Genomic DNA, 25754 nt, shown 5'->3' on the forward strand with positions numbered 1-25754 from the left:
TAGGGGAACCAATGACAAGAGCTTTAGTTTCGAGGATGATATTTGGACCCCTTATCTTATCGTTATTGTATTGTATATTTCGTAATACACATAATCCTGTGGTTTCAACCACTTATTTTGAGCTCGATAAACGAAAATGCTACTCTTCGTATCTATAGAAAAACACTTTTATAAATACAATTATACGTAAAATTTTTCCGCGACTGTCTAAACTCAATTATACATTTCTAGAATTTATGTCGTTTTTGTTGTATACGAATTTTCCACGCGCAGACACCACCAAGTTTTTTCAAATATTTTATTCGTACGTAAGAAGATTCGACGCGAAGCAGCTATGCTAACCAATTTCCTAAGTGAAAACGCAAATGCAATAGGTATTCAGTGAATACAACACGCAAGTTTAAGTTTGACGAAATAATAATTTGAGGCCAGGAAAAACATTTGGTAAAAGATTAAAATTATAAACTGAGTTGTTTTTGGATACACACATAAATAAGAAAATTTTAAACTCACTAAAATATCTACTCTTCGTACCAAATTAGAATGGAATCTTATTACTATTTTATTATAATTATCCACGATTCCTAAAGGAATATAAAATCTTTTAGCAAATTGTACGGCTTGAAAAGGATGAAAATCACACTAATATAGTTTCACAAATGTTTCGTTGTTTGTCAAGGAACACGATATTGTTTAATTCAATTTCAGCGTGATACTTTTAACGAAAATTGAACCAGATTCGGATACGCGTGAGGTTAAAAGGTATATTCACCTCTAGGTAGCTCTTCCAGCGAAATGAAATTTTAATTCGCGTCGCCGCGTATGATTTCCCCTTTGGCGTCGAGACCGCGATCACAAAGTGAAATTAATATTGCCAGGAAGAATTTTCGAGTTGCGTACCCTTATTTTCGACGTTGGCATACCGTTGAATGCACGGGACAAGTTTAACCACCGTGGATGCTATTTTTCGACCTCGACGAAGACGAGAAGTCATTAAACAATAATGCCACGGATATGGGTCGACCGACTGGTCGATAAACCGACCGTGCATTTACCATGGAAAGCTACTAGAAGCTTCAAATAATGGACACGTACCGCTGTGCAATATCTCGGATCACACACGGTGGAAATAATTTCTCCTAGCAGCATCTAAACGCGTTTAAATATACGAGCAACTTTACGGTACGACACTTTACTTTCTGTGCCTGTGGTTTAGCATGAAAACGAGGAAATTGTCTTTCAACGATGAACACAGGACAAAAGTTTATCTCTATTTTATTCAGTTTGATGTGTAGCGTTTCGTTTACACGTTACGTTACACGAAAAACTATAGAATATTTATCGAACTGAATATTTATAATCACTCAACATATGATTAAAGTTTCAGAATGTCAGAATAGTTTAAATATAATACAGTTTATAAAAGTTAATCAAGCGTTGAACAAACAGTAAACCCAACGTTTCTAATTTTAGAAATTCGTTGTTCAGAAATAGTTCGCTGGGCCAGCTTTATCGATGAACCAACAAAATTTGTATAAAATGCTAATTTCAGTTTTCTAATTTTTCGTTCGATATCCCAAAGAATTAATTTGATTCATCGACGAACATAGATTTCTGATGGTGCATTATTTGTTCGAGAATGATCTAGAATATTTGTATTATTATGCAACTTTATTGAATATTGTTGGCTCTGTCTTCTCATTAGGAAAAGAAATTATAAAGATTCCAAAGTAACTGAGAAAATAAATATTGAGCAAAAGAAAGAACTATTTTTGATATTTTCAATTTGAGTTATACAATGTAATACGTTATCGTATTAAACGTTGTCACAGTGAAAAAAGTGATCGAAGGAAGATCCTATTTCCAAGATATTGCATTCTGTATGCACCAACAAAGAGACGATTGTAAAATCATGGCAATTACTTGTGGTGACGGTGATATTGTAAAATCCGATCGCCATAATACTGAAACCCTGAAAACCAATATCGGAGACAGTTGAGTCGTAAAACTGAATACTATCAAGCTCCGTGCGATTCGATAGTAGTTATCTTAGAACCGTAACACACGACGTCAACGATCCTGAAAGCAGTAAACTCGATATTTGCAAACCTCGATTCACGAGTAAAAGTGGACAGTGTCGAGTAAGTTTTGCTTAACACGTGCAGTTACGAATCACACGTACGCGACAGCAATGATTTATTATCTTGCGTATGTACAAACGCATGAATTATGAACCATACATCAATATCACATCTGATACGTTATTCAAAATATTCAGTCGGTTTATTTATTATATTTTACCAGCCATGAACCCTTTGTAATCCAAATAATATTTGGTTTCTGAGAAGCATTATACGCAAGGTCTATTAATAAACACTGGCAATGGAATATAAATTGTCAACCTCCTATCCTGACAAATTGTACCTGACAGTGGCTGTAAACAGTAGTTTACAAAGGATGTAATGTTTTTCAGAAGATATCATTCAAATTATATTTTAATTGCCAAAACCTTAGAACTTTTGATCAGCTTTCAATGTTTCTATAACAATAGAAACCCTCAATCCTCGAGTCTCTGAAAACAATGAGACTGCACAGGATACGATGATCCAACGTTATGGATTGACGAGTGCCAGAAGTACAAAGTTTCCTGTGCTAGTTCTGTCAAGTCCAAGTTCGTTGATACCGAGTTCCACGAACCTAAGATATTCTGTATCGTGTTTCATAGTCCAGAGAAGTTTGCAGAGGGTCTTGCATGTTCAAAACGATCAGTATCAGAAACGACAGCTTCCGGAATGTCCGTATTGTGTCTAACCAGTTAGAATTTATCGGATTTCGTACATGTCTCCCTACTATGAAACTCGTCAATTGTTGAAAATCGTTATTAGTTTTTTTAAATCAAAAATCTATTTCGACAGTTTGGTGATCGCACTTAACTAACGCGAAACTATAATAATAATATATACGACTAACTATATTCATTCATTTAGATTCTACGTAGAAGCTTGATCTTTCTAACAAAGCTAAGAGAATCAGATGACTCGTATAAACAAAGATTTACATTGAATTTACGCAAACAAACCTTCGAGTCTTGGAATATAATATTTGCTTCATTTAACTTCCAAAGACCAAGTAAATTAAATATAATACAAAATTTAATGAATCGTTTTAGCTTCGATGAAATCGTGTTTGCGAACAAATAGATTCTGTGTTCTGTTCTACATCTTGTTCCAGTTTCTCTTACGTATAATCAATGTGAAATTATTCGTTGCAACAATGGGGTCTTTATCGTCCCAAACAAATTGACGTCCAGCATCGTGTTCGGTCTAGTATAATCTACTTGTTACCTGGTAAAACAGCAATGTAATTATAGAACGAAATTACCATAGGGCCAGAGTAATAACGAAGTGAATAATAATGAGAAAGTTATACATGATCGTGTAATTTCGTACTAACAAATTGGTATTATTGGAACATTATTGTTCATGGTGCGTATAAACAAGCATTGATGAATTTCTGAACATTTTATGAGTACAATTAATTTTTGTGAAATACGAAACAATTCGTTTCTACGGAATAAAAGACTTTAATGAACTTCAGTGCTAGTGCTTTCTGTTGCAATATTATGCATGGTGTTGAAATATTCAACTTTCACGGTTTTGTGAAACGTATAAGTTAATTAAAAACATTTTTAAATTTGATCAGGTCGTGATGTTATCGCAAACTATACCTCAGTGTACGCAGGGCAAGATAGATTGCATTTTGTTGGTAACGCAGCAGCAAACTAGTAATATTTATGTATCATGATGATATAAATTCAGCATATTCTAGTACATCTGCAGAGTATCTTTGATAAAGCACCGATCGTTTATTCGATCGGATAACATTGACAACATCATTAATTTGTAGCTAATCTCCTCTTCTTCGTGTTAATGTAACGAATGCATCTAGATTTAAACGGAATTATCTCGTTTAATTTTCGTCGATTGGGAACAAGAGGATTTCCAAAACGATTCGATGAACGTAATTATTAATCGCACAACTTTCATATGCTCATTTTAACGCATTACTCTAATAAAATTCTACACATCCATTAGTTTCTTTTCTACGAAAATAATAATTTGTTTTACTGCACTCAAATCATTCTCGAAATATAAATATTCGTCCTTTTATTTTAAACTTTGGAATTCAAGGGATTTAAGTAAAATTGTAGACGACTCATTCAATAATACTCTAATGAGAAACGAATGTACGCGATAAATTGAAGACGACGAGGAAACTTTAGAAAGTTAGGAATATTGCAAAATGAGATTTATATTTCAATAACGGAATGTAATATTGCAATACTAAACGTGACTGTAACAAGCAAGCGACTGACGCTTTCGGTCGTTAATGGGACAGTCTGCGGATGACGTGCTATTATGTCCGTGGAACGCAGTGTATTAATATCAATGAGTAATATAAATAAACAGTTGACGAAAAGAATGAAATGTAGGATGGTACTTACTGATGATGAAGGTACTGGTGTCTAAAGTAACTTTACGTATGAGATAACGTATGAGAACATGAGATGTGCCCAGAGGTGCAGTGTTTAGGCGATTTTTCGCGGAACCAGCTTACGTCTGATCGAGTCAACGAAACACCTAAACACATGGAAGGTAATCGGTTAAGAAAAACATGAAAACATTCTGGGCTAATTTTATTATCTGTTATAGAATATCTTGAATTAAGTTTTTAATTTATATATCCTGTACAGTAATATAGGTCCACATGATGCCCTCAAACTAATAATTTGTTCACATATAATATACAGGGTGTTTGGCCACCCCTGAACAAAATTTTACTGGGAGATTCTAGAGGTCAAAATAAGACGAAAATCGAAAATATCAATTTGTTGATTAAATTAAAAAATTTTAAATTACTTTGGAAAAATTATTTTCGATATCAGGGGTCAATTACTATCATTTTTGGTGAATAGACATACCCTCGAAATCCTACGCACTTTCCAGAAAAAAATTCATTACCGAAAATTCATGTCTGACCATACCATTGATATCTTTCACTGAAATTTCATGCGTATCTTTAAAACATCGTAACTTCTGAACGGATTGGACGATTTTAATTTTCAAAAACGCAAACGACGCGTATTTTAGTGGAGAATATGTAGAAATTGCAAAAATATTCGAAAAGTTGATCCCTGATCCCGTAAACTGAGAAAAACCCCATAAAAATGGCCCAATTTTCAAACAGCCATAACTCCTACAATAGTGAATGTATTTGAATGAAACTTTTTTTTTGAAGTAGAGCTGATGGGTACCTACAAAAAAGTATTACACAACTTTTCTATAGGGTGTCAAACAAAATTACTAAAAATCGAAAACGAATTTTTAAGAAAAATCGACGGGGGGTAGCTGCTGAAATTTTTCGACGAAAATAAAAAATTTCAAATCATTCTGGAAAAATTATTTTCATTTGCAGAGGTCAACTACTATTGTTTTTGGTCAACAGACATACTCCCGAAATCTTATCCACTTCCTAAAAAAAAATTCGAGAAGGTGTGAAATTTTACGATGAAAAAAGAAAATTTCAAATCGTTCTGGAAAAATTATTTTTGGTTGCAGGGGTCAATTGCAATCATTTTTGGTGAATAGACATACCCCCGAAATCCTGCGCATTTTTGAGAAAAAAATTCAGTACTGGTGAAACTTTAAACGTTAATAACTTTTTAACGAAGCCTCAATCAACAAATTGGTATTCTTGATTTTCGTCTTATTTTGGCCTCTGGAATCTCTCATTAAAATTTTTCCCAGCGGTAGCCGAACACTCTGTATATTTACAAATGCATTTACACATTCTTTCTTCCACACGCGAAGGATGAATTTTTTTGTTTACAATTTAAATCATTATAGTTTATATTATACCGGGGTTATTAAATAAAAGCATGAAAACGATCCTATAAAATGGAGATAAAGTTTGTAAATTCACGTATTTCGCCGAAGTTTATCGAAACGTGGAGGATTTTTCGATTTGTTATTGGTCAAACAGAAATGATTGACACGGTATCGGGAGAAAGTTAGATGTTTGCACAAAATCACGTACGTTATTGAATCGAATACATGCAACAGTACAATCATTTGTAAGGGTGTTATTTTATTGGAAAATAGATGAAAAATGTTTAAAGCTTGCTAGTTTGCTCTTGTACGATGGATCACCATGTTTCCTTAAATCGCTTCGATTCCATACCGCATTATTTACACATATTTCTCACATGAAACCACGTTAAGCAAATTAAAAAATATATTTCTTTTAATGATGTACTTAAACAGAATATCATTTCTAAAAATTCTGTTCTCAATGCGATCAATTGTGTTCGAGTTTCCCCGTGAATTATCGACAGATCCTCAAATCGTTCAACACCCGTTCAAACGCTAGCTAAACACGCTTCAAATCGCAAATACCGATGGACGCGTGCATCTAGCCGCGAATGGCGTAAAGCGAACAATCCATTACGTCTTTCGTCGTACTTGCACGTTTCGATGTTGACGCGTTCGACCGATCGAGCATTAATATCGATTGTGCAGCTATTGATCGAGGCACGAGTGGAATCACGGGAGGATCGCTAAACGAACGTATGTGCCAAGGTGAAACGAGCGTATGACAAATAACCGACCTGTTGTATAGTCGCGACTATATAGTTGGAATCGAACGCGCGCACGAAACGTTCGACTAATCGTTCGGGATACGTTTATCGAAGATAAATATCGAACGGTAATCTCTCATCGCCTGACCTAAACGAATCTGTCACCAGTTGCATTCGTGTGCACGCGACCGCGACGTCCTCGACGCATGCACATCATAGTTTATTCGAAAAAGAAAAACCGGGTACCTGAAATTTTTGTACAGTTCAAAGTAACTTTTTAAATCTGTTGTCAATTATCGTTAGCAGAATATCAATATTCGTGTTTGAACAGTGCTACATTCGGAGGCAAAATGTAATCTACTTTACGATTATATTAAATATATTAGTACAGAACTGGCTATAATTACAATTAGAAAATATTTGGACTGTGAAAATTCGTTCTGGTTGTACGAATTACATAATTATATTTTAAATATATGACCTGTAAGAGGTAGATTAGATCAGCCGCATCCTTGAAACCATCACACAGACAATGTTTGTGGATAACGGATAATTTTGAAGCGCAAGTCAGGTTTGGAACATTGTATTTGATCTTGCACAATCAGTTTAGCTTATTTAGTTAGCATAGACGCGATGCTATTTAACGATGAAATTATGCGTTAAATTGTTCATATCAGGCGGACGCCGTAGGGCGGAGTTTACAGACGCTGCGAGGAAACGTTCGATTGTACCGGGCTTTTGAAGGCTTTCTCAGAGATGCATAAAAGGAGTTTATAAAGTCGATGTTATCGGCAGCCGTTTCACGGGCATAAATGAGAAGCAATTTTCGTTGTTGTCGGACATGAATTTACTAGTGATCAGTTTTCTTCAGAATAGGTTATCGTCGGAAGTATAATAAATTGTTTCCCACCCTTATTTTCATTATACACTATTTTCTGTCCTTTTGATGCGTGTAGACTTCATTGTTATACGTAACAATGAAACTAAACAGGATGAAGTTATTTTCATTTCCTTTATTACCCTCCATACGAAAGAAAACTTTATCTCTTGATATCAATTCGAAAATATTACTGATCCTGTAAAACGCAAACACAATAATTAAGGGTAAAATTTTTAAATATTTTTAACCATCTGTTTACTAAAAATTTAGCAAAAATTTTTCACAAAATATTTTCAGGATTTCAAGAATTTCAATTTCTTGATTGAGGCTTCGTTAAAAAGTTATTAAAAAATTAAATTAGGAAATTTCAAATCATTCACGGAAAAATTATTTTCGGTTGCGGGGGTTAATTACAATCATTTTTGGTGAATAGACATACCCTCGAAATCCTACGCACTTTCGAGAAAAAAATTCTTTACCGAAAATGTATTGTCTGACCAGATATTGACATGTTTCCCTGAAATTTGTCGGCGAAAAAAAAATGTCAAATCGTTCTGGAAAAATTATTTTCGGTTGCGGGGGTTAATTACAATCATTTTTGGTGAATAGACACACCTCCGAAATCCTACGCACTTTCGAGAGAAAAATTCAGGAAGGTGGACAAATTTTTCGTCAAAATTAAAAAATTTCAAATCATTCTAGAAAAATTATTTTCAGTTGCAGGTCAATTACAATATATACCCCTGAAATTCTACTTATTTTCGAGAGAAAAAATCTTTACCGAAAATATACTGTGTGGCCGGAAATGTTTCTATAACCTTTTATCGAAGCCTTAATCAACAAATTGATTTTCTTGACTCTTGAATCTCCCATTAAGATTTTTACCAGGAGTGGCCGAACATCCTGTATATACACTTGCAAACTGTAGTAATCCACAGTACGACGTTTCCGGATAGAGCTTCTCAGTGGAGTTCTAAAAATCTTCCGAGCAATTGATGAATGAAGAAATTCCCCGAACTTCCACCGGAAAGATTAATTACTTTGGAAGCTTTACGGAATAAAAAGATGATGAAGCTTCTTTCTTCCGTCGTCGTGGCCGCTTTTTCGGCGGGAAAAATTGCAAAGATCAGCAGTTTGGTCATTTTCGAAGAAATTAACCTGGTTAGTGTAAGAGTTCCACAGCTGGCGAAAACGGGGATAAAACTTTCGAGTAAAGATTCTTCTCATTCTTGTCGTGTTATTGTGTCGTCGTTCCTGGAGACAGATGGCCCCTTTCAAATCTATTGGCTCGTTAGCACTCTACGTGAGTGCAGTATAGAAACGTGTAGCGGAAAATCCGACAATCAGGAATTCTAATTCCTTTTTGCTTTTTCTTTTATATTAAATTTTCGTTTATATATTGAATTTCTTTGCCCATATTGCACACATATACCACAAAAGTAGTATAATCTCCATTATTGAGGAAGCTGTTTAGAGTTTTTAGGATTAAAGAATACTCACTTTTGCATATTTGATTTCTTCACATACTGGTTATATATAGCTTAACTGTTCAATAAAAGTTTCATATATTTTACTATGAATTGTTCAAAGACTGTTAATGAAAACTATTTGACTGATTACCGCGTCTGACCACACTTCGATATTTCTACTTGTATTAAAGTTTTTGAAGATTACCTAACATTGTTATGGAATTATAAGTATTCAGTTATTCTAACTATTTGCTAAATAGTAAAGTTTATCGGAAAAAATTAAATTATAGCAGTATTAATGCTTGCAACCACCAGTGCAAGTAGTAATAACTAATATTGGTCAGACGCCTTGATCAGCTCCAGTATTCTAAATCGATTTTCTCGAAAACAAAGTTTCGTACGACAAAATTTTATTATATATTTATACTTTAGAGACATCCCTTTGTATGAAAAATAATAAATAATCGTGTGATTATTTAAACAGAAATATGTAGGGGAACCAATGATAAGAGCTTTAGTTTTGTCAGTGTTTAGGAATAGTTTCGAAAATGATATTTGGACTTCTTATGTTATCGTTATTGTATTGTATATTTCGTAATATGCAGTCACTCAGGGTCAATTTCGAGCACGTTCACCCCGCATCTGTATGCATCCTTCGCCATTATCGTTTCGACGAAGCTCGAGATTCGATAAAAATGTAAATGATCCTGACATATTTATGCGACGAGTCGATCGCGCGGGAAATTTCAATGCGATCCTCTGTTATCGAGCTTTTACGCGAGACAAGCGTCAATTAGGTTCGTCGAGCGTATCGGGGAATTAAGTTGCTTCTCCTCACTTTTAACGACTGTGTACGCGCGTTACCGGCGAATTTAACGAGAGAAGGGATAAAGTTTCCGCGCGGCGAAAAGACGAGAACGGGCGGAAAGTGGATCTTGGAAGGCGTAAATTTTACTGTAATGCTCTTACGAGAGTTTTAAAAAAAGTATTGAAACGAGGGGAAATAAAAGCACGTGCGTATTCTCAAATTACTTTCGAACAAGTTCGGGTCGGTCGTTGCAGGCGTTAAAAGGGATTCGATTAAATGTAAACTGCCATAATTCTTTAATACTCGTTCCTTTCTAGATTGAAGTCAAGAAACAAATTCGTGAACAAATGTGATAATAATATTTTATAAAAATGCGACTCTGTTTTTAACTGAATAATTTGGATAATGTGCGTTAAATTTCTCAATAAAATGACACAATTACATGGTTACAAATTTGATAGATACCGTGGGTCGATACTAATTAGAGTTTCTGTTTATTTGAATAATTTGTCCCCGAAGAGATTGAAGCAATAGAGCAGTATATAGATCTACGTTTAAGGTAATTTGAGTAATGGTTTACTTTTGTTTGATATAGAAATTGCACGTTTTATTCGTCGGTGAGGATAGTACAACATTCAGGATGTAAAGTAAGTACTTCCCAGTTACAGATCTTTTATAACCGTCGTATTCACTGAATGCATCGTCTAGCATGAAAGTAATATGAAGTATCCATCTGGATCTTTGTGAAAAGTGCAAGCTATTCGCTTCCATTTCTTCGTTCCAGCGCATCGACGTATTTCAAGCATTGAAGAATTACTATTCATTGATCGTATGGCTACTATCTCTGTACAAAAGGTACAAAAGATACATCAACGAAATATATGTGAAAGTACATTCCTCTGTGCACGGTGATCTATTAGATTGCCACATAAATTCTGATCGTTGATTTTCTGTCGAAAAATATAAGGTAGTTGGAGAATATAAATCTTATTGCTTCTAAGCAGAAATATTTTTATTCATTCAACGTGATATAGAATTTATATATTAGAGTTCATCTCTGTATCAAATATTAGGAAGTTTTTGACTTCGTTCAATTTCGAGTTATGTTTTTCTATTTTACTGATTTTCGTAAGCATTTATGATAAAGGACAGTTTATAATACTTCGATGAACACAAACGAATGTTGAGCGTACTCAAGCTTCTATTTTCTTTTTAATCAATTTCTCCTCCTTTTCAAGGAGTCTGTTTATTATCCTTTGTTTTAGATATTACGAAAAGGATCAGTTTCCCATCGTTTTAATGAAATATGGCAAGTTGGAGTTCTGTTAAGAAAGTCTTTTCTAGTTAACATTCCTTCATCGTTCCAAGCTTTTTTAAATGTGAAAACTTGTCTCTCGATAAAGCTTTTGATTACATTTTTAGTAGAAACTTTACAAGCTTCATGGAAAAAGTGAATGTCCCCCACTATTTTCTTTTGTCAAAATATATTATATTTATACACTTTCAGTTAGAAATTTTTAAACAAAAGATTCGTTGAATGGATCTGTTTTTATTTCAGTACATAGAAGTAAAAAAGCGGTTTATTACTAGAAATAATTCATCGTCTATGATTTAATAAAAAATATTGAAAGTTTGTCAGTATTCGATTGTAATACGTTCCATAGTTTGATGACCGTGGACGTTACAAATTCATTTGTAATATATTTCTGCAACGCAGTTTATCTTAGTTTCTAAATAAAACAGAAAAACGTTCCACTGTTTTAATGGATACAGCGTTCGTTATTTCGAATTGCGAAATATGGGATTATATAAAACGACAGCGTAGTTCACTGTCATTTACTAACAGAAATTCATGACTTCCATAAATCACGAAACTATGGTCCTAAGTGCCAATTGACTACTGCGCGAATATAATCGATAGAATGATGCGAAGCTCTTATTGACGCAAAGAGCTTATCGATATTATACTAACGATAAATGAATGGCTTGTGATTTCTATACGTTTAAATACTTTATTATAAATATATTACTGTTTCATACTTTTTTACTACCTTTGGATATTTATGTCTTTGAACTTTAATATATTAATTTCATTTGTTAAAAAACTGTCTACATTACTGAGAGGAAAAATTGTACAAACGATGATATTCTAGTACAGATTTAATATTTCACCATTTCATCATTGCTGTAAAACTCCATCGAAACTAATAAATCTGTAGGTAGGTTTGCAACGATAGTGTTAAAATTTAAATAAATTTATTATCGAACCCATCAGGAGAAATATAAAAGTAGATTACATTTTTAAATATAGGCCAACTTGAAATGGTAATTTTTGGTAATTGCGTCACTAGTCGTGGAAATTGGCATTATTCAATTGACCTGAATTCAACACCCTTAGTGTATGCTCACTATATAGAAACGGATATAAACTAGCGAGGAGTTGTCTCACCGTATCGTATCGATCCCATCCAATTCTGGAAGTTCAGACGTGGAATACACCGTTATTAATTACACATCAGATCGTACAACATGGTACTAATCTAGATAATTGCGTCGCTTCGCGTGGACCAACTGTCCAACCGCTCCAATAAATCCTAGGTAGCGTAATTGATAAATGAAAACAGTGAAGAGCGCATCCCGTATCCTAATTCTTCAACGTCAACTTTAATAACGTGATATTCTACGTTTTTAACGTGGATCGCCTGATCTATCGAACCTGGATTTGAATTTATTTTATTGCAATGAAACAATTACCGTAATATTTATTCTTGTAACGTGATGTCGTCGATCTATAATATTTTTATAAAATTTAGTAACATCTTTCCTGCTTTGCTCCGATCTCTTTGTGGCTTTTTATTTCTAAATCTCTTACTTGCGGACATCAAGAAATGTGGCTCACTAGGGGGGTCGTATGGCTTCCGTTGAGAATCATAGATCTAAACGACAGTTTTACGAGTTTTTCGGTACAATTACCAACATGCACCAAGAATAGGACGTAATTTGTCTGTAGCCAGCAAAAGAATAGCTGGATATAAAGTCATTTTCTGAAACTTTCTTCGTTGCAAAGTTCCATTTGGAACTTTTAACAAGGGACGAAAAATAATAAAAACTGTTGCTCGGAGGAACAAGCATTGTTCTATGAAAAATGTTTACGAATGCAATTTGAATATTTCGTGCTTTCAGTTACGTGTCGTTATTAGTGTGCTCGTCAGAATTAATTTTTTCAAACTAGATCAATGATCGTCATAAGTGAGATATTCAGGAAATGAAATGTACAATTTAGTATCGTGATATCCTTTAAATACAGAAAAGTAAAATTTTCGTTGAATTAAATATAAATGTATAAGACTGTATTTCTATAAAGATCGATGTTTCGAGCTTTTGAGAAACGATGTAATAAACAAATAAGGGCTGTGCGTTTCGCGATAAGGCCTGCCATACGTTCGTGTAAGTAATTATTGCATGCACGTAACGTGTACAAGTTCAACAGATAGTCCCGTACTGGCACGATACGCGGAAGAGTGAATTATTTTCCCGTTTGAGAGACGTCGACCCGTTTCCGCAGCGTGCAGTCAGAACGGTCGTAAAGTTCTTCTGGTATTGCGGAGTCAAGAAGTGGTACGCCATTGTTAGCCGTGGCTTGAAGCTTTCTACCGCACAACAACGCTTCACATCGTTGGTTAACGTCCCTCGTACGTAATACGAAAGTTAACTCCGGCTATTCATCAGGTAACCAAACATCTGGCGACCAAATTGAAGCGTTACCATTCCTCTCTCTGTTCTTGCCGGCCGTAGAACCTTCAAACGAGAAACTCGGTGTCTGTTTGTTCCCGCGTGTGGACTCTTCCATCCCACGCAGGCCAATAAACCACAACGATATACCGGTTCGTTCGTTCTGGCGAAAAAAACGTGTGTATCGTGTGCTGTAACTCCTCACTCGCGGAACAATAAAATCGTGAAACAGTCGAAAATGGAATCTGTACGCTTCACGTTCCAAGCTAGGCAACAAAATTTTCTCTGATTTAGCCAGCTATCTAAACTAAACTATATTTAGTATCTTATTTTTGTTCATTCATTTTTGCAAATGATCTAAATAGTGGCTGAAACTTTCAATTTCTGTAAAATCTAACTTATCATATTCAGTATAATAAATAAATAAGGATCAAGTGTCTTAAACGAGCTATTTTTATTATTCAGATTTGGACTCGATGTTTTAAATAATAAAAATAAGCAAAAGCAAAATATCTGTTTGCATTTTGTGTTCTACAAATGCAATTTTACATATATTTCTTTCCTAATTTTCCAATAATGTCGTATAATATAGTATATGTCCCTGTTGTGTATCGTGTGTCGTAACTTCTAACTCGCGGAACAATAAAATCGTGAAACAGTCGAAAATGGAATCTGTACGCTTCACGTTCCAAGCTAGGCAACAAAATTTTCTCTGATTTAGCCAACTATCTGTATTAATCTATACATTTAGTATCTTATTTTCGTTCACTCATTCGTTAATAAGTTCACATTAGAAGAACAGTTATATAATTTCTGTTTGTACAAGCTTTGTAAACTCCTACACAGTATTGTTTTTAAATCTTATATTTTGAAATAGTTTCTGGATTCTTCGTATAGAAGATGGTTGACTCTCGAGAGTGGGATCTATTAGAAAATTCAAAGTAGCAGGCTCGCTTTGATATCCACTTCCAACCATCTCTAGAGACATTTGCATATATCTTTGAACTTCTATTCCTGCAGGAACGTCCCCGAAAATTCTGTCCAATAAAATCATAATCCAATGTTGTGGTACGATCTCCTATCTACCAACCAAATTTCTTTGATTCATTATTTTTATTTTAGTTATTTTTTTTAACACTCGAAGCTTGCGCAAGTGAAATTATGTTTTGTTAGGAGATGAAGTGTAAATTGACGCGAAGGTTACATAACGACTAACGATTGTGCAGTATCCAAGCTACACGGACGCGTCTTAAACTTTTGTAGAAGACAGTAACACGCTGATAAAGGACGATAAATTAACATAATTGAATACGAGAAAGCTTGATAAATAGCAACAGAGGGAAGGGAACGTTTTATTTGCAGGCCAATTAGTGACAGCTAGTTATCTTTGTCGCTTACATTATATAAGGTGATTCCAGAAACTGGACCAAATTATAGATCTTTCATTGGCGCAGACACATCTCTTAATGTCAGAATTCTATCTTTCTTTTAAAGTAATAATTGCATGTTTGCTTCGAAAAGAGTTATAACTCGTCCTAGTTTCTATATCCATCCTGTTTGTTAATCGTATTGACATAGATTTTACGATACGAGTAAAGTGGACTATACTAATGGCCATTTCTGCTCTTCGAACGTCCACATAGCTTTTAATCACATCGCCAAATGGTCAGGTCGAATACAATAAACTGTTAAACACTCGTTTCGCTTTGTCATTGTGTAACGTTCAAATTTCGTGTTAAAAGCGATTTCAATTTGATGGGTGTCTGTGTCAGATCTATGTTTGGCTCGAATCTAGATCAAGTTTCGAGTATAACGAAACATTTAATTTCTTTTGTTCCTCTTAGCCTTATGAGAAATACCACTATAACTGTGAACATTTCTGCAGGATGACTCGAAAGTTCTGTTGTTTAAGTAATTGTATCTTGAAATTGACTTTTCATGGGGCGTGGCCAAGGATTCAATTTTTGTAATATTATAATAAACACTTAAAAGACAAATATTTTTTATAAAATTCAAACTTTATCTTTAGAAAGGCGCCACTTTGTCAATTTCTGTTTTCTTTCCATAAAAATAGATTAATCCAAGAATTTTATATAAATTGTGATGATTGCAGGGTATTTTAAGAGGTTTGAAATATAAATTTCAAAAATTTAACTATTTAAAAAAAATCATCTTCAAAGATATTGATTTTTTAATAGTGTTGAAACGAGGAGACCTTTTAATAGCCTCGGATTAAGTTTAAATCAATTCCTTCTCCTCTCACAGTAATCCAGTCTTAATCCTCTGATATCAATTATTACAGATGGGATCAATTTCATGCCGTTTTAATGAAGTAACATAAGTTGGAGTTCGATCTAAGGAACCGGGTGGAATTTTACCTAATTCTAGTTTGTCATTTCTAGCTTTTCTAAATATAAAATCGTGACTTCCCTATAAACGAGTTTGCATGTTTTAAATCATTATCATATCGTAAGAACATCATACTTAAATTTCAAATTAATATAGTAAGATATTGAATTGGAATAAAACTATTATAGTATACAGGGTATTCGGTCACCCCTGGGAAAAATTTTAATAAGAGATTCTAGAGGTCAAAAATTAAATTAGCAATCATTTATTCAGGAGTTAATTACAATCATTATTGGTGAATAGACATGACCCCGAAATCCTACGAACTTTCGAGAAAAAAAATTCAGGAAGGTGGACTTTGTCGACAAAATTAAAAAAATTTCAAATTGTTTAAAAAAAATTATTTTTAGTTGTAGGCGTCAAATACAATCATTTTTGGTCAACAGACATACCCCCGAAATCCTAACCACTTTCCAGAAAAAAATTCATTACCGAAAATTTCATGTCTGACCATACCATTGATATCTTTCACTGAAATTTCATGCAAATCTTTAAAACATCATAACTCCTGAACGGATTGGACGATTTTGATTTTCAAAAACTCAAACGACGCGTATTTTAGTGGACAATATGTAGAAATTGCAAAAATATTCGAAAAGTTGTTCCCTGATCCCGTAAACTGAAAAAAACCCCATAAAAATGGTCCAATTTTCAAACAGCCATAACTCCTGCAATAGTGAATATATTGGAATGAAACTTTTTTCTGAAGTAGAGGTCATGGGTACCTATAAAAAAGTATTAGACAAGTTTTCTGTAGGGCGACAAACAAAATTACTAAAAAACGAAAACGAATTTTTAAGAAGAATCGACAGGGGGTAGGTGCTGAAATATTTCGGCGAAAAAAAAAATTTCAAATCGTTCTAAAAAAATTATTTTTAGTTGCAGGGGTCATTTACAACCATTTTTGATCAATAGACATACCACCCAAATCTTAACCACTTTCGAGAAAAAAATTTGAGTAGGTGTGAAATTTTTCAAGAAAATTAAAAATTTTCAAATCGTTATAAAAAAATTATTTTTAGTTGCAGGGGTCAAATACAATCATTTTTGGTCAACAGACATACCCCCCAAATTCTAACCACTTTTCAGAAAAAAATTCATTACTGAAAGTATACTGCTTGACCTTTGGTACACCTGTTCCCCTTAAATTTTTCGGCGAAAAAAAAGTTTCGAATCGTCCTAAAAAAATTATTTTTGGTTGGCGGGGATCAATTAGAATCATTTTTGGTGAATACATATACCCCCGAAATCCTACGTACTTTCGAGAAAAAAATTCCTTACCGAAAATATACTGTGTGGCCTCAACGAAGCCTCAATCAACAAATTAGTATCCTCGATTTTCGTCTTATTTCAGCTTCTAGAATCTCTCATTATAATTTTTCCTAGAGTTGGCCGAACACCGTGTATAATAACTCACAAATATCATAATTGAAATCGCATCGTAGGAGAAGAACAATTATTTTTTGTTTCCTGTAAATATAAATAAGCGAAGTATGACATTATTTAAAATATTTAATTAACCTATATATTTGCATCTAGTTAACGAAGATTAGAATTAGGGTAATCGTCGAAACTTTACAAGCTTCGCGAAAAACCGATGTCCCCAATTATCCCCGTTCGTTAAACTACCCTGTGATCGATCACATATATCGTTACGAAAGAAAGTCCTTCGAGAAATCTCGAAGCTCGTACGCGTCGTTGGATCCGTATTCGATAGAGCAACCACGACACGTCCACCGTTTGTCTGGAACGTAACAACGCGAACAAGTTAACAAGGCAGTTAGAGCAACGCCGGAATAATTATAATTGTTTCGCCTCGATCAATACTGTTATAACTGCGATGGTTCCCGATGGTAAATTTAATTTCTCGTTACTCGTTCGGCTCATTGCGAATGCAACACTGTGAAACCTCTATGAAAACATTTCCTTGTCCGGCTATAATAATTGTCGGCTCGTAGCAGTCGAATCATCAAGGGGGAAATAGTAAGTGCAGTCATCGAGAGAGAGAGAGAGATTTGTAATTATGCGATCAGGAAAACGGGGCAATTCCACGGAAAGCTAAATGTCATATCGTTTCCCGTAGTAGCGTGCATCATGCGCTCGTGTGATCTCGTGACAAAGTCGATTTCGTCAAGCGCTCACGTGAAGCGTATCAGGGATGATCGAAACGGCCTGTGAATGTCCGCTATGCAACCTAAATGTAATTGTGTAATTAGAAGTATTTTAATTATGAGTGGTGGATATTAAATTAGAAACCAACCAGCGAAGCCAAACAAAGTGGAACTTTATTATAACTTGCTTGGTTTTGTGACTTCTCATTTATTTCTTGGATAAAGTTTATTTATTTTTCCAGCAAAACTTCCTTGATTTTCACTCGTTATCGATGCTACGCAGTGACTCTCTTTCTCGATCCAGAGTGGGGATTTTAATATTTAACGACTGGCAATTTCACTCTGATTTTAAACAGAGCCTTTTGAATTTTTAATTCTGTTATAGAACTGTATTACGGTAAAGTGCTTATTATATTTGTACAGAAATTAACGTAGTTCTTGTAAAATAATTTTTAACTTTTGTAGAAGGTATACTTTCGAGTGACTAGAAATATCAAAGTTTTTTTCTCTCTCTCGAAAATAGTAATTCTCAAGCACCGTACTTTGCAACAAAAATGTTATGAATAATTCTTGCGACTCAGCGAATCTCGTTGAGTCTTCTATGTACTCGAAACACGAGGGTGTGGGTGGCTGACAACGTTCGATTTTCACTGAAGAGACATTGTTTCTATATTGCGCTGGCAGCAGTGAGGTATATAGACACCTTTGCATTGGAAATGCGCTCAGCATGATACAACGTATATATAGAAGCATATGCACCAGCCAATAGTGCACTAACACCAAAAGTGTCGGTAGAACGTAAATGGAAACGGTATTGAAAGGGAAGAGAAAATACAAGAGTAGGTATTATTCGGTCGAAAAGTGGCATAGAATTTTCCTTACGCGTCGTTGCTATTCCGTCTGTAGAATTATTTTCAATTACTCGTTGGCGTGCTTTTTATACTGCACTGGTAACTGGCGTAATCATTTTTTGAGAAAATTACATTCTCAGAAAATATGTCAAGACTCTTTCTAACGTTTGGTGTAAGAGACAAGGGGATATTGTTGCCTAGGCTGTCATTAGGCCTTTTTTGTGATTTTTTTTTTAAATGGTAGGTAGGCTGTTTTGTACTGAGATTTTGCAGATATATTTATTCGTCTTATAAGTATGTACAGTATTTTTTTCACCAAAAAATATTAAAAATTGTGAGAGTTATAACTTCTTGTTTAATGGCTCTTCTGGAGAAGGTGCTCCACTGGTTTCCACGATTCCAGGCGATCCGCTAATTTGAAACAGAGGGGTTTAAAGTATCTTCATAAGGAAGGTTGCAGTTATAGCAGGAACTAGGGAGAAGTCAAAATCTCGATAAATAAAGGAATAACGACACTTGAAGTTTTGAATCCCTATTTTTGAACCTTTCTTTTGTCTTTAACGTATTAAAAAAAATAGTAAAATTCAATATTTTTTAAAATCTTCAGTTCCAGCGACGAAAGCGAATCTGCTGAATATTTTCTCCAAATTTGAAGCCAATCGCTCTCTTAGATCTTGAAATATCATGGAAGTCAGTTTAAATGCGTTTTTTTTCAACAAGGAGTTATAACTCCCGCAATTTTTAATATTTTTTTAATGAAAAAAATACTGTACATACTTATATGATCAATACATATATCTGCAAAATCTCAGTACAAAACAGCCTACCTATCATTTAAAAAAATTCACAAAAAGAGGCCGAAAAGATTGATAGTCTAGACAACAATACCCACTTAACACCGAAATGTTAAGTAGATAATTTACAGAATCTCAGAGCTTTAATTTTATTATACATATTGAACATTTCTAGAGACTGTTCCACTTAATCAATAGTTTTTATAGCTAATAAATTATTATAACGATGGAGGAATGGTACTTTTATTGTATTTTTCACTCGTAGAACGTACGTTCCTTTATGAAACTTTTTTGATAGATGAGATAGAAGTAGCTTCCGTCACAGAGTAGCTTCAATTTTACGCGTCACCCTGTATTTCTTCGAGATTTGTTATCAAAGCGTATGACATACTTTATAGTTTGTTACAAACTATCTGCTGTCGAAATGGCGTCGCTATTCCGACCGACGAATTCGGAATTACACTGCGAAATTGTCTCGTAAACTCGCGATGGGGGAAAATGCGATGCATAGCGTTTGATCGAATTCTGTCGTAACTTTTATGGTATTCGAGGACATTTTAGGATTGTGTCGCGACGTTTGGAACGTGAAAGATTTCAGTCGCTCTTTTCTCGTAAACGTGTCCATAAATCACACAGTCTACGATTTAGACAATCGTGTGTGTCACGGTCGAACAAAAAACAGCCTCTATTTTCGCAACGATGGAATTTTATCTAATTTACCATAAAAATACTTAAAATTCTTTGTATAAAAAAATGACCAACTAATTGCAGTTTGAACGTTACTTGATTACAACACTTTTCAAATATTCAAGAATACCTCATATAAATATCTCATAATTTAAAAAAAATTGTATTTGTTTTCGTTTTTATGCGTACAAGAAATTGGACTGAATTTATAATATTGTTGCAATCATCGTAAAACACTACGATTTCTTTTGTTTCGTAAGGAAAGCAGGAACGCAATTGGTGGGAATGCTTTTCTTGTCGAGACGGTAATTCACTCGCGAAGAAATTTTCACCATGAAGTTGTACGTGTACTTTCATCAGATAACACGGAGGCACTGTTCGTATTTCGAGGGAAGAAGTAATATAGCCTTTCAACCTACGTGCTAAATTACGCGAACTGCTTCTGTTGGCAGACATTACGCGCGAAACCATCCACCCATGCAAATTTTCCAGACAGATGCCCTCGTGAGCTCCTCCAGATTATTTAATTCTTATGCGATATTGCGTCGCGAATATTCAAGAGCCAACAATTAATTTTAAATAGTGGAATTTAAACGTTGAATAACCTATAAATAACGTCTCTGCATATTTCGTAGTGTTCTGAATCTTTAAATTTCTGTAAAATCTCACTTATGTCTAAATACGATGAACGAGCTATTTTCATTATTTTTTACTCGACGTTTTGAATAATAGAAATAAGCAAAAGAAAAATATCTGTTTGCATTTTGTGTTTTACAAATGTTATTTTACATATATTTCTTTCCTGACTTTCCAATAAAGTCGTATGATATAGTATGTATCCCTGTTGGTTTGATCTCATTATACTCTTTCCGTGCATGTAAAAAATATTTTTTCCATTTAAAAAGTAACAATGTAGTCGAAAGGAAAATTTAGAAATATTTTGTTATATCATTTTGATCTTCAGAATTTCCATTTCCAATTGCTGGATAAACAATACGTACGCAAGAACGTGACATACGATATAGTTTTGGATTATGTCCTATTACAAGATAAGAACATCTCGTGTACAGATACAGTGTTAACTATCGTTCACGAATGGTGTAATAAAACGATTCAGGTGCTAATAAATGTTAATTAGAATGTAGTCCGCGGATTAGCTGGGAGAGTGTTTGCAGCGGGAACGATACGACTTGAAAGTTTCATTCGGAATAGGATATCCAAGTTTACGACACTAATCTCCCTAATCTATAGAACCTGCAGGTTCCATAGCCAAGGTTTTCAACTGACTTCCCTGAAGGGCTCCGTAATACCAGGGTTTCGAATTAAAGGACAAAGCAATGATGCATAGCTGTCACAGTTACCTAAGGAAATTGTCGTTTCGGAAGATATATTTACAAGTTTCGAGCGTAAAACTTTCGATAAAAGTGAACTTTATGAGACACGTGTAAATGATGATCGTGGATATCCTCGTGTATCGAACGGAAAGTTTTAATCATATCTCACGGGGCAATACAATTTGTCAATTTCGTTGCATCGAACTGTATAATATAAAATTCTCTAATCAATCTCATGTACGTTATTTGAATCAATTTGAAACGAAATTGCAGCGAATAACTTTTTAATTAAAGATCAAAGACGAAACGATATTTCTGTGTCGATACAAAAATAACCAGCATTGATCAGCAAGAAGAGTGTCATCCGTTCGTAATATTTTTACCCGCGTCAGATTGCAAATGGATTTGCACGTATTCCTTTTTTTACCTAAAAATGCATTATTTATACCTGCGACAGAAAGAATATTCCTGTCTCGACGCAGAGGTAACCAGCATTAGCTATTAAACGAAATTTCATCTTCGTTCGAAGTGTCACACGACTGACGAATCTTATGTTTTATTTCGAAACCCGTCCAATTTTAAGTTTTAATGTGTCTAATTTATTACGATACTTCGCGACTGACGTAAGCTTTAAGGAGCCTTTGACAAGTTTCGAGCGACCCACGATAAACTATTAGTGGCCCACGATAATTTTCGAGCGACCCACGACATATTACAAATGACCCACCGCAAACAACAAGTGGCCCACGATACTTTTCGAGCGGCCCACGATAAACTACTAGTGGCCCACGATACTTTTCGAGCGACCCACGAGAAACTGTTAGTGGCCCACGATAACTTTCGAGCGACCCACGACACATTACAGATGACCCACCGCAAACAACAAGTGCCCACGATACTTTTCGAGCGACCCACGATAAACTACTAGTGCCCCACGACGAATTACAAGTGACCCACAACAAACTATAATTGACCCATGATACTTTTCAAGTGGCCCAAAATACAAATTACAATGCAAAAATGTTTTATGAGACCTTCAGACGTTCGTTATACTTAACAGAGGAATATATTATATAAGTACGTCTACGTTCGGAGCATTATGGAACGTTCTCTTCCAGAAAATCTTGCTTTCTTAGAGGTGTCCTCATCAGTATCGCTATTATAACCGTTGTCCAGGGGCATTGTTACTAATACTGTCGTTACCGTGGCTCGAGAAACTGAATGCAACTGTTCTTGCTCCCATAATGGCAGATTCTAGGAAATTATGGGAAGTTTACTGTGGGTATTCTTCCCCGTATGTATACGTGAAACTTTCTGAAAGGCACGAGCAGAGACGAAATATAATACCAGTAACGTAATATACGGTCTAGGAATATCGCGTAAGATCGGTTAACAGAATATTCGTGTTTTAGTTCTATTCTAGGAACTTACGGAGCGTAACGTCACCGCGACAGATTAATTTATTATTTGTAACTGTAAAGTTCAGGCTTTATTAAGGTAAACGTGCCTTAAATTTAGTTTTCGACAATCTATTACTGTGAATCTTTCGCTTACATAATTAAATATCTTTTGTATTAATATGTTTGAATAGCACATTGAGTGTTAAACACAATTTATTTTTCCATAATTTTACAACCAATGTAATTTCTATTATGAATATGAAATAATTTCTGAAGTTTCTCAAAATTTGCTAGGTTATAAAAGTGAAAAATACAGACAAATTAAAATTATGATTTTTACCTCGTTATAGCTGTCATCTCTTTATACCTTGCTCGTTATAGCAAGGTTCTATAAGATTTATTAAAAATGACAGATACAATATTTTTATCAAGTTTTTGGCGATCGTATTGCGGAAATACGTTGAAAGGTTAGTGTCGAATTTAGGTGTGCTTATCTTGATCCGAAGGACGCGGAATCGAGTAAAAGCGTTGGGGAAATAGGGGATGACCGGCCTTTGTCGCTGGAGAAAGAACATAACGAAGAAATTGCGAAGATAAACGGAAAAATCCAGAAATAATTTGACTTTAACGAAGGATGGAAACGTTGTAAAGAGGGATGCGCAGGGTTAACGAGACTTGTCGTTCCTTACGAATCTTACCGTGTTGCTGTAGGCTTCTTGTAATGTCCCATAAAAACCATTCTTCTTACATCGCTGGGGGATTCATTTACTGACGGACATAAACGCGAAACGTAGGATTACGGAAGACGCAAAGATTTCCTGTCCCTTCTTTATTACCGGATCGAATTGTACACTTAAGTTAAACATTTTGTAGAAAATATTTCTTGTCGATTAAAATTCTATAATATTGAGAACTGGATCCTGAGACTTACATTTGTACATAGTTTTCTTTGTCTGTAGAGAGACGAGCATTTATGAACGACACTGTTTTTTCATTCTACATTTAATTCTGAATTTTCATGTAAAACATCATCGACTAAAATGCATTTTATTCCTTCTTTCGCTCTGAACAACTTTGTTAATTTTATAATATCTGCTCGGTTCTTTGAAGCAATAACACAACCAACGTGTCGACATTCGTAAATATATTTTCAATAAAATTGATGCTATCCATAATACTGTACATTTTCACAACCTCTATTCAGTTTCGTTTTATTTATATTACCCCGCGCTTATATTTGCATTAAACTGCAAAGAAAGAATTACGACGTGTGGTTTTTTATATTTGAAACCATTAAATTCAATTTTATATTTCAGTCTTTATAGGAGCAAGAAAAAACCCAACGTTTGTAAAATTGGAAACATTCAATTTAAAACATGAATGTTTCTATCTCGAATAATACTTTAATTATTACTGTAAACATGATTTTTCTTTTCTTTGTAGAATGACTATTTCGACGGTTGAAACGTTGTACAGATTTGATTGTTATGAATAGTATAACTTAGTATACATATTCTTTAAACCAATGGTGCTATCGTGGCTCCAAAGTCCAAAACAAATATCATAAAATTTACTTTATCTGTCTGTACTAAAAATGAATTTCACGTAGCTTTTATCAATAGTAATATCACATAAATATAAAAGTGCCGTTCTTGTAATTGTATGACACATTTAATTCCCGTTATTTCCCGTAATCCGGCAATCTCCGTAATCCGACATTGCTCCCATCCCATATGTATCGGATTACGGAGATTGCATTGTACTTCATTTCGATAGACTGTTCCAAAATAACAGCGAAATAAAAGTAACTAAAACGAACAATCGTTTCATCGACGCTTTAATATAATTTACAATTTCCATGCGATTCATTGTAATGATCATTGATTAATGGTGGATTATATATTAATATTAAATATAACATTTAAAACACTGCTCGTAAACAACATTTACATTCGAAGGGAGAAGATTTATAACAAAATCGGTATCTGTTTTAATTTTCTCACGAACAGTTATTGGAATTGAACAGTTTGAATTTCTGAAAAAAGTCATTATTATTGACACTTCTAAATTCAAAAATACCTGTTACCGTAATTTTTTACACAGATTTTGACAAAATTACCGTATAATGACTAATCTAAGGATCTCTCGATATCGAAAAATTACGTTTATTTTTATTGAGAATAAAAATCGAATCGAGATTTTGCGACTGCTTTCGTTAAAACGACAGCTGTAACGAAAAGAAAAAAAATAGTAAACGTCAGGTTTGCATAAGCTCGCGGATTGAACCGTAAATTCTATTTTAATCTGGCGGCACAATCAATGAAACCTTAATCAAACGGAAGCAATCCGTATTCGAGCGCGTCTATTGGACGAATCGCAAAGCTATCAAACACCCGGCGAACGTACGAATTTCGTCCCGTATTTACTATGAAGCTTCAATATGCGTTTTTAATTCGCTTAAAAATGCAAGTGTCCGTCCGCTTTCGCAATTATTTTCGAATACCCGCGCCCGAGGGCGAACGAGCTTTCGACGCTGCGAGCGTAATTAACGTGTCCCCGAAGTTAAACGTAATTACATTTCGTAACAAATAACCGAATATTGATTTCCGAGTTCCATCGAGTTCTATTTGAGTTCTACCGAT

The 25754-nt window shown here is 34.5% G+C and overlaps 1 protein-coding gene across 3 annotated transcripts in view; it reads right to left on the minus strand.

The window, feature by feature from the left end:
- LOC143340368 (uncharacterized) overlaps window positions 1-25754 on the minus strand; it is a 226670-nt gene that overhangs the window by 177020 nt on the left and 23896 nt on the right. The window contains exon 2 of one of the 3 annotated variants that reach the window (XM_076762228.1): window positions 4618-4640. The exons of the other annotated variants lie outside the window; for them this stretch is intronic. The gene's annotated coding sequence lies outside the window, so the exon portion shown is untranslated. The remainder of the gene's footprint in view (window positions 1-4617; window positions 4641-25754) is intronic. 3 annotated transcript variants of the gene reach the window in all.

Source organism: Colletes latitarsis, chromosome 3 (assembly GCF_051014445.1).
Source record: "Colletes latitarsis isolate SP2378_abdomen chromosome 3, iyColLati1, whole genome shotgun sequence".
NCBI classification, from domain to species: Eukaryota; Metazoa; Arthropoda; class Insecta; order Hymenoptera; family Colletidae; genus Colletes; species Colletes latitarsis.